At 54.8% G+C, this 14,017-nt stretch overlaps 35 non-coding genes across 35 annotated transcripts; 7 read left to right on the forward strand and 28 right to left on the reverse strand.

Moving 5' to 3' along the window:
- Window positions 1–153: 153 nt before the first annotated feature.
- Window positions 154–227, reverse strand: Trnai-aau. The gene has a single exon. It is a non-coding gene; the product is annotated as a tRNA-Ile (tRNA).
- A 198-nt stretch (window positions 228–425) lies between these two features.
- Window positions 426–497, reverse strand: Trnae-uuc. Its single transcript has one exon. It is a non-coding gene; the product is annotated as a tRNA-Glu (tRNA).
- A 281-nt stretch (window positions 498–778) lies between these two features.
- Trnam-cau lies at window positions 779–851 on the reverse strand. Its single transcript has one exon. It is a non-coding gene; the product is annotated as a tRNA-Met (tRNA).
- A 293-nt stretch (window positions 852–1,144) lies between these two features.
- On the reverse strand, window positions 1,145–1,215 carry Trnag-gcc. The gene has a single exon. It is a non-coding gene; the product is annotated as a tRNA-Gly (tRNA).
- A 341-nt stretch (window positions 1,216–1,556) lies between these two features.
- On the forward strand, window positions 1,557–1,628 carry Trnag-ucc. Its single transcript has one exon. It is a non-coding gene; the product is annotated as a tRNA-Gly (tRNA).
- Window positions 1,629–2,214: 586 nt separating this feature from the next.
- Trnai-aau lies at window positions 2,215–2,288 on the reverse strand. The gene has a single exon. It is a non-coding gene; the product is annotated as a tRNA-Ile (tRNA).
- Window positions 2,289–2,486: 198 nt separating this feature from the next.
- On the reverse strand, window positions 2,487–2,558 carry Trnae-uuc. The gene has a single exon. It is a non-coding gene; the product is annotated as a tRNA-Glu (tRNA).
- A 281-nt stretch (window positions 2,559–2,839) lies between these two features.
- Trnam-cau lies at window positions 2,840–2,912 on the reverse strand. Its single transcript has one exon. It is a non-coding gene; the product is annotated as a tRNA-Met (tRNA).
- Window positions 2,913–3,205: 293 nt separating this feature from the next.
- Trnag-gcc lies at window positions 3,206–3,276 on the reverse strand. The gene has a single exon. It is a non-coding gene; the product is annotated as a tRNA-Gly (tRNA).
- A 341-nt stretch (window positions 3,277–3,617) lies between these two features.
- Window positions 3,618–3,689, forward strand: Trnag-ucc. Its single transcript has one exon. It is a non-coding gene; the product is annotated as a tRNA-Gly (tRNA).
- Window positions 3,690–4,275: 586 nt separating this feature from the next.
- Trnai-aau lies at window positions 4,276–4,349 on the reverse strand. Its single transcript has one exon. It is a non-coding gene; the product is annotated as a tRNA-Ile (tRNA).
- A 198-nt stretch (window positions 4,350–4,547) lies between these two features.
- Window positions 4,548–4,619, reverse strand: Trnae-uuc. Its single transcript has one exon. It is a non-coding gene; the product is annotated as a tRNA-Glu (tRNA).
- Window positions 4,620–4,900: 281 nt separating this feature from the next.
- Trnam-cau lies at window positions 4,901–4,973 on the reverse strand. The gene has a single exon. It is a non-coding gene; the product is annotated as a tRNA-Met (tRNA).
- A 293-nt stretch (window positions 4,974–5,266) lies between these two features.
- Trnag-gcc lies at window positions 5,267–5,337 on the reverse strand. The gene has a single exon. It is a non-coding gene; the product is annotated as a tRNA-Gly (tRNA).
- Window positions 5,338–5,678: 341 nt separating this feature from the next.
- Window positions 5,679–5,750, forward strand: Trnag-ucc. Its single transcript has one exon. It is a non-coding gene; the product is annotated as a tRNA-Gly (tRNA).
- Window positions 5,751–6,336: 586 nt separating this feature from the next.
- Trnai-aau lies at window positions 6,337–6,410 on the reverse strand. Its single transcript has one exon. It is a non-coding gene; the product is annotated as a tRNA-Ile (tRNA).
- A 198-nt stretch (window positions 6,411–6,608) lies between these two features.
- Window positions 6,609–6,680, reverse strand: Trnae-uuc. Its single transcript has one exon. It is a non-coding gene; the product is annotated as a tRNA-Glu (tRNA).
- Window positions 6,681–6,961: 281 nt separating this feature from the next.
- On the reverse strand, window positions 6,962–7,034 carry Trnam-cau. The gene has a single exon. It is a non-coding gene; the product is annotated as a tRNA-Met (tRNA).
- A 293-nt stretch (window positions 7,035–7,327) lies between these two features.
- On the reverse strand, window positions 7,328–7,398 carry Trnag-gcc. The gene has a single exon. It is a non-coding gene; the product is annotated as a tRNA-Gly (tRNA).
- Window positions 7,399–7,739: 341 nt separating this feature from the next.
- On the forward strand, window positions 7,740–7,811 carry Trnag-ucc. Its single transcript has one exon. It is a non-coding gene; the product is annotated as a tRNA-Gly (tRNA).
- A 586-nt stretch (window positions 7,812–8,397) lies between these two features.
- Window positions 8,398–8,471, reverse strand: Trnai-aau. The gene has a single exon. It is a non-coding gene; the product is annotated as a tRNA-Ile (tRNA).
- A 198-nt stretch (window positions 8,472–8,669) lies between these two features.
- On the reverse strand, window positions 8,670–8,741 carry Trnae-uuc. The gene has a single exon. It is a non-coding gene; the product is annotated as a tRNA-Glu (tRNA).
- Window positions 8,742–9,022: 281 nt separating this feature from the next.
- Window positions 9,023–9,095, reverse strand: Trnam-cau. The gene has a single exon. It is a non-coding gene; the product is annotated as a tRNA-Met (tRNA).
- Window positions 9,096–9,388: 293 nt separating this feature from the next.
- Trnag-gcc lies at window positions 9,389–9,459 on the reverse strand. Its single transcript has one exon. It is a non-coding gene; the product is annotated as a tRNA-Gly (tRNA).
- A 341-nt stretch (window positions 9,460–9,800) lies between these two features.
- On the forward strand, window positions 9,801–9,872 carry Trnag-ucc. Its single transcript has one exon. It is a non-coding gene; the product is annotated as a tRNA-Gly (tRNA).
- Window positions 9,873–10,458: 586 nt separating this feature from the next.
- Window positions 10,459–10,532, reverse strand: Trnai-aau. Its single transcript has one exon. It is a non-coding gene; the product is annotated as a tRNA-Ile (tRNA).
- A 198-nt stretch (window positions 10,533–10,730) lies between these two features.
- Trnae-uuc lies at window positions 10,731–10,802 on the reverse strand. Its single transcript has one exon. It is a non-coding gene; the product is annotated as a tRNA-Glu (tRNA).
- A 281-nt stretch (window positions 10,803–11,083) lies between these two features.
- On the reverse strand, window positions 11,084–11,156 carry Trnam-cau. Its single transcript has one exon. It is a non-coding gene; the product is annotated as a tRNA-Met (tRNA).
- A 293-nt stretch (window positions 11,157–11,449) lies between these two features.
- Trnag-gcc lies at window positions 11,450–11,520 on the reverse strand. The gene has a single exon. It is a non-coding gene; the product is annotated as a tRNA-Gly (tRNA).
- Window positions 11,521–11,861: 341 nt separating this feature from the next.
- Window positions 11,862–11,933, forward strand: Trnag-ucc. The gene has a single exon. It is a non-coding gene; the product is annotated as a tRNA-Gly (tRNA).
- A 586-nt stretch (window positions 11,934–12,519) lies between these two features.
- Window positions 12,520–12,593, reverse strand: Trnai-aau. The gene has a single exon. It is a non-coding gene; the product is annotated as a tRNA-Ile (tRNA).
- Window positions 12,594–12,791: 198 nt separating this feature from the next.
- On the reverse strand, window positions 12,792–12,863 carry Trnae-uuc. The gene has a single exon. It is a non-coding gene; the product is annotated as a tRNA-Glu (tRNA).
- A 281-nt stretch (window positions 12,864–13,144) lies between these two features.
- Trnam-cau lies at window positions 13,145–13,217 on the reverse strand. Its single transcript has one exon. It is a non-coding gene; the product is annotated as a tRNA-Met (tRNA).
- Window positions 13,218–13,510: 293 nt separating this feature from the next.
- Window positions 13,511–13,581, reverse strand: Trnag-gcc. Its single transcript has one exon. It is a non-coding gene; the product is annotated as a tRNA-Gly (tRNA).
- Window positions 13,582–13,922: 341 nt separating this feature from the next.
- On the forward strand, window positions 13,923–13,994 carry Trnag-ucc. The gene has a single exon. It is a non-coding gene; the product is annotated as a tRNA-Gly (tRNA).
- The last annotated feature ends 23 nt before the right edge of the window (window positions 13,995–14,017 follow it).

The following is a 14,017-nucleotide window of genomic DNA, read 5'->3' on the forward strand; positions in this document are numbered from 1 at the left end:
AGATATTATGGCCATTGCCGAGTGAATGCTGTAGTGCTTCCCGACGAGTCGGGTTCGGATCCTCTGTCAACTTCCACGCAGGGTGATGATCATTTGGTCATCACACTCGCCAGCTGAAATCGGCGCTGCCTTTTCGCAGTAGTAAAAGAGAAGTGGCCCGTGGGGGGATCGAACCCACGACCTTCGCGTTATTAGCACGACGCTCTAACCAACTGAGCTAACGGGCCTCGGCAGATGCAGTTGCTCAGCCCTACGCTGGAATCAGGTGGCATGAAGCCATACACCATTCCTATGGTCGTCGTGTGTCTGCTTCCCTAGTCTATATTCTGCTGACGGTCACGAAACAGTAGCTATATTGCGAGCAGGACGGGAAACGGCCGCTCGGACAGCTCAAACTTGTCACGATTCGTGTGGAAAAAATTCCGTTCCGGTACCGGGAATCGAACCCGGGCCTCCTGGGTGAAAGCCAGGTATCCTAGCCACTAGACCACACCGGATGCGGCCGTTTCATTCGACCGTTCGTACGGTCGCTTGTCGCATTGTCGCTCTCTTTGCGAGCATCTTTGCACATACTGACTGGCAAGGCGCGCACCTCAAACGTCGCAGAGCAATGCTTTTGGCTTCATGCTCTGCTGGGAGAAGAGGAATAGGGAAGCTGTATGTAGCAATAACAGGAAGTAAACATTTTCCCGCTGAAGCGTTGAAACGTTGCGGATAACAAACAAGAAATAAGTTGGCGCCCTAGCAACAGCACCACCTTCAGTCACAGAAAATTAGATGCCCCGGGTGAGGATCGAACTCACGACCTTAAGATTATGAGACTTACGCGCTGCCTACTGCGCTACCGAGGCAGGCGATCGTTAGACCTTCTGGAATCTTGGTAAGTACCGAATACAAGTGGTAGAGAGTCTGCACTCCCTGGCTCATTTTTTCTGTTGCTACACGTGCATTCACGGCGCGGCAGGCAACTTGCGATGCTAGGCCGACGCCAGTATGTACAATAGCACGCAGGAGTCCAAACGAGCAGTCGTCCGCGCTGCATGATTGGTTCTTTCCACACGGAATCCCGCGGTTCATTCTCATGGCTCACGCAGTTCGAGTGCGAAAGACACGCAGCACCCCTACCGGAGAAAAAACAAAATGATGCATCGGCCGGGAATCGAACCCGGGCCGCCCGCGTGGCAGGCGAGCATTCTACCACTGAACCACCGATGCTCGGGCCAGCGGTACCTTCACGCTGCTTCCCGAGCAGATGTCTCAAGGGAAAGTGGGACTGCCGTCAAGCGCCGTAGCATTCTGTGGAGAAGATGCTGCAGACGCTGAATCCTGCACTGCACTGCTTAAAGATGCCGCCAGAACGCGGTCCTCTGCGTACTCTTGCGCCGCCGGCGCCGACTCTTGCCAAAGGATGCGAAATGTGCGCGGATACGCTGTCCGAATGCGTCTGGATGTGCTCCCCTAGCCTGCCTCGAAATGCGCCTGCCGGGTACGATCACCTTCGGCCGCTGCCGACAGGCGGGAAGCCGACTCAGCGCGGTGGCGGGGCGCTCGCTTGTGCGGTGGTGGTGTAATGGTCAGCATAGTTGCCTTCCAAGCAGTTGATCCGGGTTCGATTCCCGGCCACCGCAGCAGGCTTTTAATTTCGCGTATGAGTACTTTTGCCACGCGCTCTTAAACTATTGTTTTTTCGCCCTCTTACTCGCTGCATACCAGCCCTTAGTGTGTCTCGACTTGTCTCGACTTTGCTCAGCTGACGCGAGAGCTGACGCTCTCAAATCGGCCTATATCAAAACGACAAGCACGAGAAACGACTGAGAGAGGTAAGGAGAGGCGAGGCGAGGCGATGGACACACAGCACGCCCCCTTCATTTCACGGTGGCGTCTCCCTGGCCGAATCGGGCTGTAGCTCCGAAAACAAAGGAGAAACAAAAATAGGAAGTAAAACTGCCAATACTGCCCTGTGTTCCCATGCGCTCACCCGCCCAAGTACTGACAAGGGCCAAAGTTGTTACGCATCGGCAATCGGACATTTTCTTTCATTTTCTCTAACCAGTGTATTCAAGATATTATGGCCATTGCCGAGTGAATGCTGTAGTGCTTCCCGACGAGTCGGGTTCGGATCCTCTGTCAACTTCCACGCAGGGTGATGATCATTTGGTCATCACACTCGCCAGCTGAAATCGGCGCTGCCTTTTCGCAGTAGTAAAAGAGAAGTGGCCCGTGGGGGGATCGAACCCGCGACCTTCGCGTTATTAGCACGACGCTCTAACCAACTGAGCTAACGGGCCTCGGCAGATGCAGTTGCTCAGCCCTACGCTGGAATCAGGTGGCATGAAGCCATACACCATTCCTATGGTCGTCGTGTGTCTGCTTCCCTAGTCTATATTCTGCTGACGGTCACGAAACAGTAGCTATATTGCGAGCAGGACGGGAAACGGCCGCTCGGACAGCTCAAACTTGTCACGATTCGTGTGGAAAAAATTCCGTTCCGGTACCGGGAATCGAACCCGGGCCTCCTGGGTGAAAGCCAGGTATCCTAGCCACTAGACCACACCGGATGCGGCCGTTTCATTCGACCGTTCGTACGGTCGCTTGTCGCATTGTCGCTCTCTTTGCGAGCATCTTTGCACATACTGACTGGCAAGGCGCGCACCTCAAACGTCGCAGAGCAATGCTTTTGGCTTCATGCTCTGCTGGGAGAAGAGGAATAGGGAAGCTGTATGTAGCAATAACAGGAAGTAAACATTTTCCCGCTGAAGCGTTGAAACGTTGCGGATAACAAACAAGAAATAAGTTGGCGCCCTAGCAACAGCACCACCTTCAGTCACAGAAAATTAGATGCCCCGGGTGAGGATCGAACTCACGACCTTAAGATTATGAGACTTACGCGCTGCCTACTGCGCTACCGAGGCAGGCGATCGTTAGACCTTCTGGAATCTTGGTAAGTACCGAATACAAGTGGTAGAGAGTCTGCACTCCCTGGCTCATTTTTTCTGTTGCTACACGTGCATTCACGGCGCGGCAGGCAACTTGCGATGCTAGGCCGACGCCAGTATGTACAATAGCGCGCAGGAGTCCAAACGAGCAGTCGTCCGCGCTGCATGATTGGTTCTTTCCACACGGAATCCCGCGGTTCATTCTCATGGCTCACGCAGTTCGAGTGCGAAAGACACGCAGCACCCCTACCGGAGAAAAAACAAAATGATGCATCGGCCGGGAATCGAACCCGGGCCGCCCGCGTGGCAGGCGAGCATTCTACCACTGAACCACCGATGCTCGGGCCAGCGGTACCTTCACGCTGCTTCCCGAGCAGATGTCTCAAGGGAAAGTGGGACTGCCGTCAAGCGCCGTAGCATTCTGTGGAGAAGATGCTGCAGACGCTGAATCCTGCACTGCACTGCTTAAAGATGCCGCCAGAACGCGGTCCTCTGCGTACTCTTGCGCCGCCGGCGCCGACTCTTGCCAAAGGATGCGAAATGTGCGCGGATACGCTGTCCGAATGCGTCTGGATGTGCTCCCCTAGCCTGCCTCGAAATGCGCCTGCCGGGTACGATCACCTTCGGCCGCTGCCGACAGGCGGGAAGCCGACTCAGCGCGGTGGCGGGGCGCTCGCTTGTGCGGTGGTGGTGTAATGGTCAGCATAGTTGCCTTCCAAGCAGTTGATCCGGGTTCGATTCCCGGCCACCGCAGCAGGCTTTTAATTTCGCGTATGAGTACTTTTGCCACGCGCTCTTAAACTATTGTTTTTTCGCCCTCTTACTCGCTGCATACCAGCCCTTAGTGTGTCTCGACTTGTCTCGACTTTGCTCAGCTGACGCGAGAGCTGACGCTCTCAAATCGGCCTATATCAAAACGACAAGCACGAGAAACGACTGAGAGAGGTAAGGAGAGGCGAGGCGAGGCGATGGACACACAGCACGCCCCCTTCATTTCACGGTGGCGTCTCCCTGGCCGAATCGGGCTGTAGCTCCGAAAACAAAGGAGAAACAAAAATAGGAAGTAAAACTGCCAATACTGCCCTGTGTTCCCATGCGCTCACCCGCCCAAGTACTGACAAGGGCCAAAGTTGTTACGCATCGGCAATCGGACATTTTCTTTCATTTTCTCTAACCAGTGTATTCAAGATATTATGGCCATTGCCGAGTGAATGCTGTAGTGCTTCCCGACGAGTCGGGTTCGGATCCTCTGTCAACTTCCACGCAGGGTGATGATCATTTGGTCATCACACTCGCCAGCTGAAATCGGCGCTGCCTTTTCGCAGTAGTAAAAGAGAAGTGGCCCGTGGGGGGATCGAACCCACGACCTTCGCGTTATTAGCACGACGCTCTAACCAACTGAGCTAACGGGCCTCGGCAGATGCAGTTGCTCAGCCCTACGCTGGAATCAGGTGGCATGAAGCCATACACCATTCCTATGGTCGTCGTGTGTCTGCTTCCCTAGTCTATATTCTGCTGACGGTCACGAAACAGTAGCTATATTGCGAGCAGGACGGGAAACGGCCGCTCGGACAGCTCAAACTTGTCACGATTCGTGTGGAAAAAATTCCGTTCCGGTACCGGGAATCGAACCCGGGCCTCCTGGGTGAAAGCCAGGTATCCTAGCCACTAGACCACACCGGATGCGGCCGTTTCATTCGACCGTTCGTACGGTCGCTTGTCGCATTGTCGCTCTCTTTGCGAGCATCTTTGCACATACTGACTGGCAAGGCGCGCACCTCAAACGTCGCAGAGCAATGCTTTTGGCTTCATGCTCTGCTGGGAGAAGAGGAATAGGGAAGCTGTATGTAGCAATAACAGGAAGTAAACATTTTCCCGCTGAAGCGTTGAAACGTTGCGGATAACAAACAAGAAATAAGTTGGCGCCCTAGCAACAGCACCACCTTCAGTCACAGAAAATTAGATGCCCCGGGTGAGGATCGAACTCACGACCTTAAGATTATGAGACTTACGCGCTGCCTACTGCGCTACCGAGGCAGGCGATCGTTAGACCTTCTGGAATCTTGGTAAGTACCGAATACAAGTGGTAGAGAGTCTGCACTCCCTGGCTCATTTTTTCTGTTGCTACACGTGCATTCACGGCGCGGCAGGCAACTTGCGATGCTAGGCCGACGCCAGTATGTACAATAGCACGCAGGAGTCCAAACGAGCAGTCGTCCGCGCTGCATGATTGGTTCTTTCCACACGGAATCCCGCGGTTCATTCTCATGGCTCACGCAGTTCGAGTGCGAAAGACACGCAGCACCCCTACCGGAGAAAAAACAAAATGATGCATCGGCCGGGAATCGAACCCGGGCCGCCCGCGTGGCAGGCGAGCATTCTACCACTGAACCACCGATGCTCGGGCCAGCGGTACCTTCACGCTGCTTCCCGAGCAGATGTCTCAAGGGAAAGTGGGACTGCCGTCAAGCGCCGTAGCATTCTGTGGAGAAGATGCTGCAGACGCTGAATCCTGCACTGCACTGCTTAAAGATGCCGCCAGAACGCGGTCCTCTGCGTACTCTTGCGCCGCCGGCGCCGACTCTTGCCAAAGGATGCGAAATGTGCGCGGATACGCTGTCCGAATGCGTCTGGATGTGCTCCCCTAGCCTGCCTCGAAATGCGCCTGCCGGGTACGATCACCTTCGGCCGCTGCCGACAGGCGGGAAGCCGACTCAGCGCGGTGGCGGGGCGCTCGCTTGTGCGGTGGTGGTGTAATGGTCAGCATAGTTGCCTTCCAAGCAGTTGATCCGGGTTCGATTCCCGGCCACCGCAGCAGGCTTTTAATTTCGCGTATGAGTACTTTTGCCACGCGCTCTTAAACTATTGTTTTTTCGCCCTCTTACTCGCTGCATACCAGCCCTTAGTGTGTCTCGACTTGTCTCGACTTTGCTCAGCTGACGCGAGAGCTGACGCTCTCAAATCGGCCTATATCAAAACGACAAGCACGAGAAACGACTGAGAGAGGTAAGGAGAGGCGAGGCGAGGCGATGGACACACAGCACGCCCCCTTCATTTCACGGTGGCGTCTCCCTGGCCGAATCGGGCTGTAGCTCCGAAAACAAAGGAGAAACAAAAATAGGAAGTAAAACTGCCAATACTGCCCTGTGTTCCCATGCGCTCACCCGCCCAAGTACTGACAAGGGCCAAAGTTGTTACGCATCGGCAATCGGACATTTTCTTTCATTTTCTCTAACCAGTGTATTCAAGATATTATGGCCATTGCCGAGTGAATGCTGTAGTGCTTCCCGACGAGTCGGGTTCGGATCCTCTGTCAACTTCCACGCAGGGTGATGATCATTTGGTCATCACACTCGCCAGCTGAAATCGGCGCTGCCTTTTCGCAGTAGTAAAAGAGAAGTGGCCCGTGGGGGGATCGAACCCACGACCTTCGCGTTATTAGCACGACGCTCTAACCAACTGAGCTAACGGGCCTCGGCAGATGCAGTTGCTCAGCCCTACGCTGGAATCAGGTGGCATGAAGCCATACACCATTCCTATGGTCGTCGTGTGTCTGCTTCCCTAGTCTATATTCTGCTGACGGTCACGAAACAGTAGCTATATTGCGAGCAGGACGGGAAACGGCCGCTCGGACAGCTCAAACTTGTCACGATTCGTGTGGAAAAAATTCCGTTCCGGTACCGGGAATCGAACCCGGGCCTCCTGGGTGAAAGCCAGGTATCCTAGCCACTAGACCACACCGGATGCGGCCGTTTCATTCGACCGTTCGTACGGTCGCTTGTCGCATTGTCGCTCTCTTTGCGAGCATCTTTGCACATACTGACTGGCAAGGCGCGCACCTCAAACGTCGCAGAGCAATGCTTTTGGCTTCATGCTCTGCTGGGAGAAGAGGAATAGGGAAGCTGTATGTAGCAATAACAGGAAGTAAACATTTTCCCGCTGAAGCGTTGAAACGTTGCGGATAACAAACAAGAAATAAGTTGGCGCCCTAGCAACAGCACCACCTTCAGTCACAGAAAATTAGATGCCCCGGGTGAGGATCGAACTCACGACCTTAAGATTATGAGACTTACGCGCTGCCTACTGCGCTACCGAGGCAGGCGATCGTTAGACCTTCTGGAATCTTGGTAAGTACCGAATACAAGTGGTAGAGAGTCTGCACTCCCTGGCTCATTTTTTCTGTTGCTACACGTGCATTCACGGCGCGGCAGGCAACTTGCGATGCTAGGCCGACGCCAGTATGTACAATAGCACGCAGGAGTCCAAACGAGCAGTCGTCCGCGCTGCATGATTGGTTCTTTCCACACGGAATCCCGCGGTTCATTCTCATGGCTCACGCAGTTCGAGTGCGAAAGACACGCAGCACCCCTACCGGAGAAAAAACAAAATGATGCATCGGCCGGGAATCGAACCCGGGCCGCCCGCGTGGCAGGCGAGCATTCTACCACTGAACCACCGATGCTCGGGCCAGCGGTACCTTCACGCTGCTTCCCGAGCAGATGTCTCAAGGGAAAGTGGGACTGCCGTCAAGCGCCGTAGCATTCTGTGGAGAAGATGCTGCAGACGCTGAATCCTGCACTGCACTGCTTAAAGATGCCGCCAGAACGCGGTCCTCTGCGTACTCTTGCGCCGCCGGCGCCGACTCTTGCCAAAGGATGCGAAATGTGCGCGGATACGCTGTCCGAATGCGTCTGGATGTGCTCCCCTAGCCTGCCTCGAAATGCGCCTGCCGGGTACGATCACCTTCGGCCGCTGCCGACAGGCGGGAAGCCGACTCAGCGCGGTGGCGGGGCGCTCGCTTGTGCGGTGGTGGTGTAATGGTCAGCATAGTTGCCTTCCAAGCAGTTGATCCGGGTTCGATTCCCGGCCACCGCAGCAGGCTTTTAATTTCGCGTATGAGTACTTTTGCCACGCGCTCTTAAACTATTGTTTTTTCGCCCTCTTACTCGCTGCATACCAGCCCTTAGTGTGTCTCGACTTGTCTCGACTTTGCTCAGCTGACGCGAGAGCTGACGCTCTCAAATCGGCCTATATCAAAACGACAAGCACGAGAAACGACTGAGAGAGGTAAGGAGAGGCGAGGCGAGGCGATGGACACACAGCACGCCCCCTTCATTTCACGGTGGCGTCTCCCTGGCCGAATCGGGCTGTAGCTCCGAAAACAAAGGAGAAACAAAAATAGGAAGTAAAACTGCCAATACTGCCCTGTGTTCCCATGCGCTCACCCGCCCAAGTACTGACAAGGGCCAAAGTTGTTACGCATCGGCAATCGGACATTTTCTTTCATTTTCTCTAACCAGTGTATTCAAGATATTATGGCCATTGCCGAGTGAATGCTGTAGTGCTTCCCGACGAGTCGGGTTCGGATCCTCTGTCAACTTCCACGCAGGGTGATGATCATTTGGTCATCACACTCGCCAGCTGAAATCGGCGCTGCCTTTTCGCAGTAGTAAAAGAGAAGTGGCCCGTGGGGGGATCGAACCCGCGACCTTCGCGTTATTAGCACGACGCTCTAACCAACTGAGCTAACGGGCCTCGGCAGATGCAGTTGCTCAGCCCTACGCTGGAATCAGGTGGCATGAAGCCATACACCATTCCTATGGTCGTCGTGTGTCTGCTTCCCTAGTCTATATTCTGCTGACGGTCACGAAACAGTAGCTATATTGCGAGCAGGACGGGAAACGGCCGCTCGGACAGCTCAAACTTGTCACGATTCGTGTGGAAAAAATTCCGTTCCGGTACCGGGAATCGAACCCGGGCCTCCTGGGTGAAAGCCAGGTATCCTAGCCACTAGACCACACCGGATGCGGCCGTTTCATTCGACCGTTCGTACGGTCGCTTGTCGCATTGTCGCTCTCTTTGCGAGCATTTTTGCACATACTGACTGGCAAGGCGCGCACCTCAAACGTCGCAGAGCAATGCTTTTGGCTTCATGCTCTGCTGGGAGAAGAGGAATAGGGAAGCTGTATGTAGCAATAACAGGAAGTAAACATTTTCCCGCTGAAGCGTTGAAACGTTGCGGATAACAAACAAGAAATAAGTTGGCGCCCTAGCAACAGCACCACCTTCAGTCACAGAAAATTAGATGCCCCGGGTGAGGATCGAACTCACGACCTTAAGATTATGAGACTTACGCGCTGCCTACTGCGCTACCGAGGCAGGCGATCGTTAGACCTTCTGGAATCTTGGTAAGTACCGAATACAAGTGGTAGAGAGTCTGCACTCCCTGGCTCATTTTTTCTGTTGCTACACGTGCATTCACGGCGCGGCAGGCAACTTGCGATGCTAGGCCGACGCCAGTATGTACAATAGCGCGCAGGAGTCCAAACGAGCAGTCGTCCGCGCTGCATGATTGGTTCTTTCCACACGGAATCCCGCGGTTCATTCTCATGGCTCACGCAGTTCGAGTGCGAAAGACACGCAGCACCCCTACCGGAGAAAAAACAAAATGATGCATCGGCCGGGAATCGAACCCGGGCCGCCCGCGTGGCAGGCGAGCATTCTACCACTGAACCACCGATGCTCGGGCCAGCGGTACCTTCACGCTGCTTCCCGAGCAGATGTCTCAAGGGAAAGTGGGACTGCCGTCAAGCGCCGTAGCATTCTGTGGAGAAGATGCTGCAGACGCTGAATCCTGCACTGCACTGCTTAAAGATGCCGCCAGAACGCGGTCCTCTGCGTACTCTTGCGCCGCCGGCGCCGACTCTTGCCAAAGGATGCGAAATGTGCGCGGATACGCTGTCCGAATGCGTCTGGATGTGCTCCCCTAGCCTGCCTCGAAATGCGCCTGCCGGGTACGATCACCTTCGGCCGCTGCCGACAGGCGGGAAGCCGACTCAGCGCGGTGGCGGGGCGCTCGCTTGTGCGGTGGTGGTGTAATGGTCAGCATAGTTGCCTTCCAAGCAGTTGATCCGGGTTCGATTCCCGGCCACCGCAGCAGGCTTTTAATTTCGCGTATGAGTACTTTTGCCACGCGCTCTTAAACTATTGTTTTTTCGCCCTCTTACTCGCTGCATACCAGCCCTTAGTGTGTCTCGACTTGTCTCGACTTTGCTCAGCTGACGCGAGAGCTGACGCTCTCAAATCGGCCTATATCAAAACGACAAGCACGAGAAACGACTGAGAGAGGTAAGGAGAGGCGAGGCGAGGCGATGGACACACAGCACGCCCCCTTCATTTCACGGTGGCGTCTCCCTGGCCGAATCGGGCTGTAGCTCCGAAAACAAAGGAGAAACAAAAATAGGAAGTAAAACTGCCAATACTGCCCTGTGTTCCCATGCGCTCACCCGCCCAAGTACTGACAAGGGCCAAAGTTGTTACGCATCGGCAATCGGACATTTTCTTTCATTTTCTCTAACCAGTGTATTCAAGATATTATGGCCATTGCCGAGTGAATGCTGTAGTGCTTCCCGACGAGTCGGGTTCGGATCCTCTGTCAACTTCCACGCAGGGTGATGATCATTTGGTCATCACACTCGCCAGCTGAAATCGGCGCTGCCTTTTCGCAGTAGTAAAAGAGAAGTGGCCCGTGGGGGGATCGAACCCACGACCTTCGCGTTATTAGCACGACGCTCTAACCAACTGAGCTAACGGGCCTCGGCAGATGCAGTTGCTCAGCCCTACGCTGGAATCAGGTGGCATGAAGCCATACACCATTCCTATGGTCGTCGTGTGTCTGCTTCCCTAGTCTATATTCTGCTGACGGTCACGAAACAGTAGCTATATTGCGAGCAGGACGGGAAACGGCCGCTCGGACAGCTCAAACTTGTCACGATTCGTGTGGAAAAAATTCCGTTCCGGTACCGGGAATCGAACCCGGGCCTCCTGGGTGAAAGCCAGGTATCCTAGCCACTAGACCACACCGGATGCGGCCGTTTCATTCGACCGTTCGTACGGTCGCTTGTCGCATTGTCGCTCTCTTTGCGAGCATCTTTGCACATACTGACTGGCAAGGCGCGCACCTCAAACGTCGCAGAGCAATGCTTTTGGCTTCATGCTCTGCTGGGAGAAGAGGAATAGGGAAGCTGTATGTAGCAATAACAGGAAGTAAACATTTTCCCGCTGAAGCGTTGAAACGTTGCGGATAACAAACAAGAAATAAGTTGGCGCCCTAGCAACAGCACCACCTTCAGTCACAGAAAATTAGATGCCCCGGGTGAGGATCGAACTCACGACCTTAAGATTATGAGACTTACGCGCTGCCTACTGCGCTACCGAGGCAGGCGATCGTTAGACCTTCTGGAATCTTGGTAAGTACCGAATACAAGTGGTAGAGAGTCTGCACTCCCTGGCTCATTTTTTCTGTTGCTACACGTGCATTCACGGCGCGGCAGGCAACTTGCGATGCTAGGCCGACGCCAGTATGTACAATAGCACGCAGGAGTCCAAACGAGCAGTCGTCCGCGCTGCATGATTGGTTCTTTCCACACGGAATCCCGCGGTTCATTCTCATGGCTCACGCAGTTCGAGTGCGAAAGACACGCAGCACCCCTACCGGAGAAAAAACAAAATGATGCATCGGCCGGGAATCGAACCCGGGCCGCCCGCGTGGCAGGCGAGCATTCTACCACTGAACCACCGATGCTCGGGCCAGCGGTACCTTCACGCTGCTTCCCGAGCAGATGTCTCAAGGGAAAGTGGGACTGCCGTCAAGCGCCGTAGCATTCTGTGGAGAAGATGCTGCAGACGCTGAATCCTGCACTGCACTGCTTAAAGATGCCGCCAGAACGCGGTCCTCTGCGTACTCTTGCGCCGCCGGCGCCGACTCTTGCCAAAGGATGCGAAATGTGCGCGGATACGCTGTCCGAATGCGTCTGGATGTGCTCCCCTAGCCTGCCTCGAAATGCGCCTGCCGGGTACGATCACCTTCGGCCGCTGCCGACAGGCGGGAAGCCGACTCAGCGCGGTGGCGGGGCGCTCGCTTGTGCGGTGGTGGTGTAATGGTCAGCATAGTTGCCTTCCAAGCAGTTGATCCGGGTTCGATTCCCGGCCACCGCAGCAGGCTTTTAATTTCGCGTATGAGTACTTTTGCCACGCGCTCTTAAACTATTGTTTTTTCGCCCTCTTACTCGCTGCATACCAGCCCTTAGTGTGTCTCGACTTGTCTCGACTTTGCTCAGCTGACGCGAGAGCTGACGCTCTCAAATCGGCCTATATCAAAACGACAAGCACGAGAAACGACTGAGAGAGGTAAGGAGAGGCGAGGCGAGGCGATGGACACACAGCACGCCCCCTTCATTTCACGGTGGCGTCTCCCTGGCCGAATCGGGCTGTAGCTCCGAAAACAAAGGAGAAACAAAAATAGGAAGTAAAACTGCCAATACTGCCCTGTGTTCCCATGCGCTCACCCGCCCAAGTACTGACAAGGGCCAAAGTTGTTACGCATCGGCAATCGGACATTTTCTTTCATTTTCTCTAACCAGTGTATTCAAGATATTATGGCCATTGCCGAGTGAATGCTGTAGTGCTTCCCGACGAGTCGGGTTCGGATCCTCTGTCAACTTCCACGCAGGGTGATGATCATTTGGTCATCACACTCGCCAGCTGAAATCGGCGCTGCCTTTTCGCAGTAGTAAAAGAGAAGTGGCCCGTGGGGGGATCGAACCCACGACCTTCGCGTTATTAGCACGACGCTCTAACCAACTGAGCTAACGGGCCTCGGCAGATGCAGTTGCTCAGCCCTACGCTGGAATCAGGTGGCATGAAGCCATACACCATTCCTATGGTCGTCGTGTGTCTGCTTCCCTAGTCTATATTCTGCTGACGGTCACGAAACAGTAGCTATATTGCGAGCAGGACGGGAAACGGCCGCTCGGACAGCTCAAACTTGTCACGATTCGTGTGGAAAAAATTCCGTTCCGGTACCGGGAATCGAACCCGGGCCTCCTGGGTGAAAGCCAGGTATCCTAGCCACTAGACCACACCGGATGCGGCCGTTTCATTCGACCGTTCGTACGGTCGCTTGTCGCATTGTCGCTCTCTTTGCGAGCATCTTTGCACATACTGACTGGCAAGGCGCGCACCTCAAACGTCGCAGAGCAATGCTTTTGGCTTCATGCTCTGCTGGGAGAAGAGGAATAGGGAAGCTGTATGTAGCAATAACAGGAAGTAAACATTTTCCCGCTGAAGCGTTGAAACGTTGCGGATAACAAACAAGAAATAAGTTGGCGCCCTAGCAACAGCACCACCTTCAGTCACAGAAAATTAGATGCCCCGGGTGAGGATCGAACTCACGACCTTAAGATTATGAGACTTACGCGCTGCCTACTGCGCTACCGAGGCAGGCGATCGTTAGACCTTCTGGAATCTTGGTAAGTACCGAATACAAGTGGTAGAGAGTCTGCACTCCCTGGCTCATTTTTTCTGTTGCTACACGTGCATTCACGGCGCGGCAGGCAACTTGCGATGCTAGGCCGACGCCAGTATGTACAATAGCACGCAGGAGTCCAAACGAGCAGTCGTCCGCGCTGCATGATTGGTTCTTTCCACACGGAATCCCGCGGTTCATTCTCATGGCTCACGCAGTTCGAGTGCGAAAGACACGCAGCACCCCTACCGGAGAAAAAACAAAATGATGCATCGGCCGGGAATCGAACCCGGGCCGCCCGCGTGGCAGGCGAGCATTCTACCACTGAACCACCGATGCTCGGGCCAGCGGTACCTTCACGCTGCTTCCCGAGCAGATGTCTCAAGGGAAAGTGGGACTGCCGTCAAGCGCCGTAGCATTCTGTGGAGAAGATGCTGCAGACGCTGAATCCTGCACTGCACTGCTTAAAGATGCCGCCAGAACGCGGTCCTCTGCGTACTCTTGCGCCGCCGGCGCCGACTCTTGCCAAAGGATGCGAAATGTGCGCGGATACGCTGTCCGAATGCGTCTGGATGTGCTCCCCTAGCCTGCCTCGAAATGCGCCTGCCGGGTACGATCACCTTCGGCCGCTGCCGACAGGCGGGAAGCCGACTCAGCGCGGTGGCGGGGCGCTCGCTTGTGCGGTGGTGGTGTAATGGTCAGCATAGTTGCCCTCCAAGCAGTTGATCCGGGTTCGATTCCCGGCCACCGCAGCAGGCTTTTAATTTCGCGTATG

The sequence above is a fragment of the Schistocerca americana genome, chromosome 2 (assembly GCF_021461395.2).
Source record: "Schistocerca americana isolate TAMUIC-IGC-003095 chromosome 2, iqSchAmer2.1, whole genome shotgun sequence".
Taxonomy (NCBI): domain Eukaryota; kingdom Metazoa; phylum Arthropoda; class Insecta; order Orthoptera; family Acrididae; genus Schistocerca; species Schistocerca americana.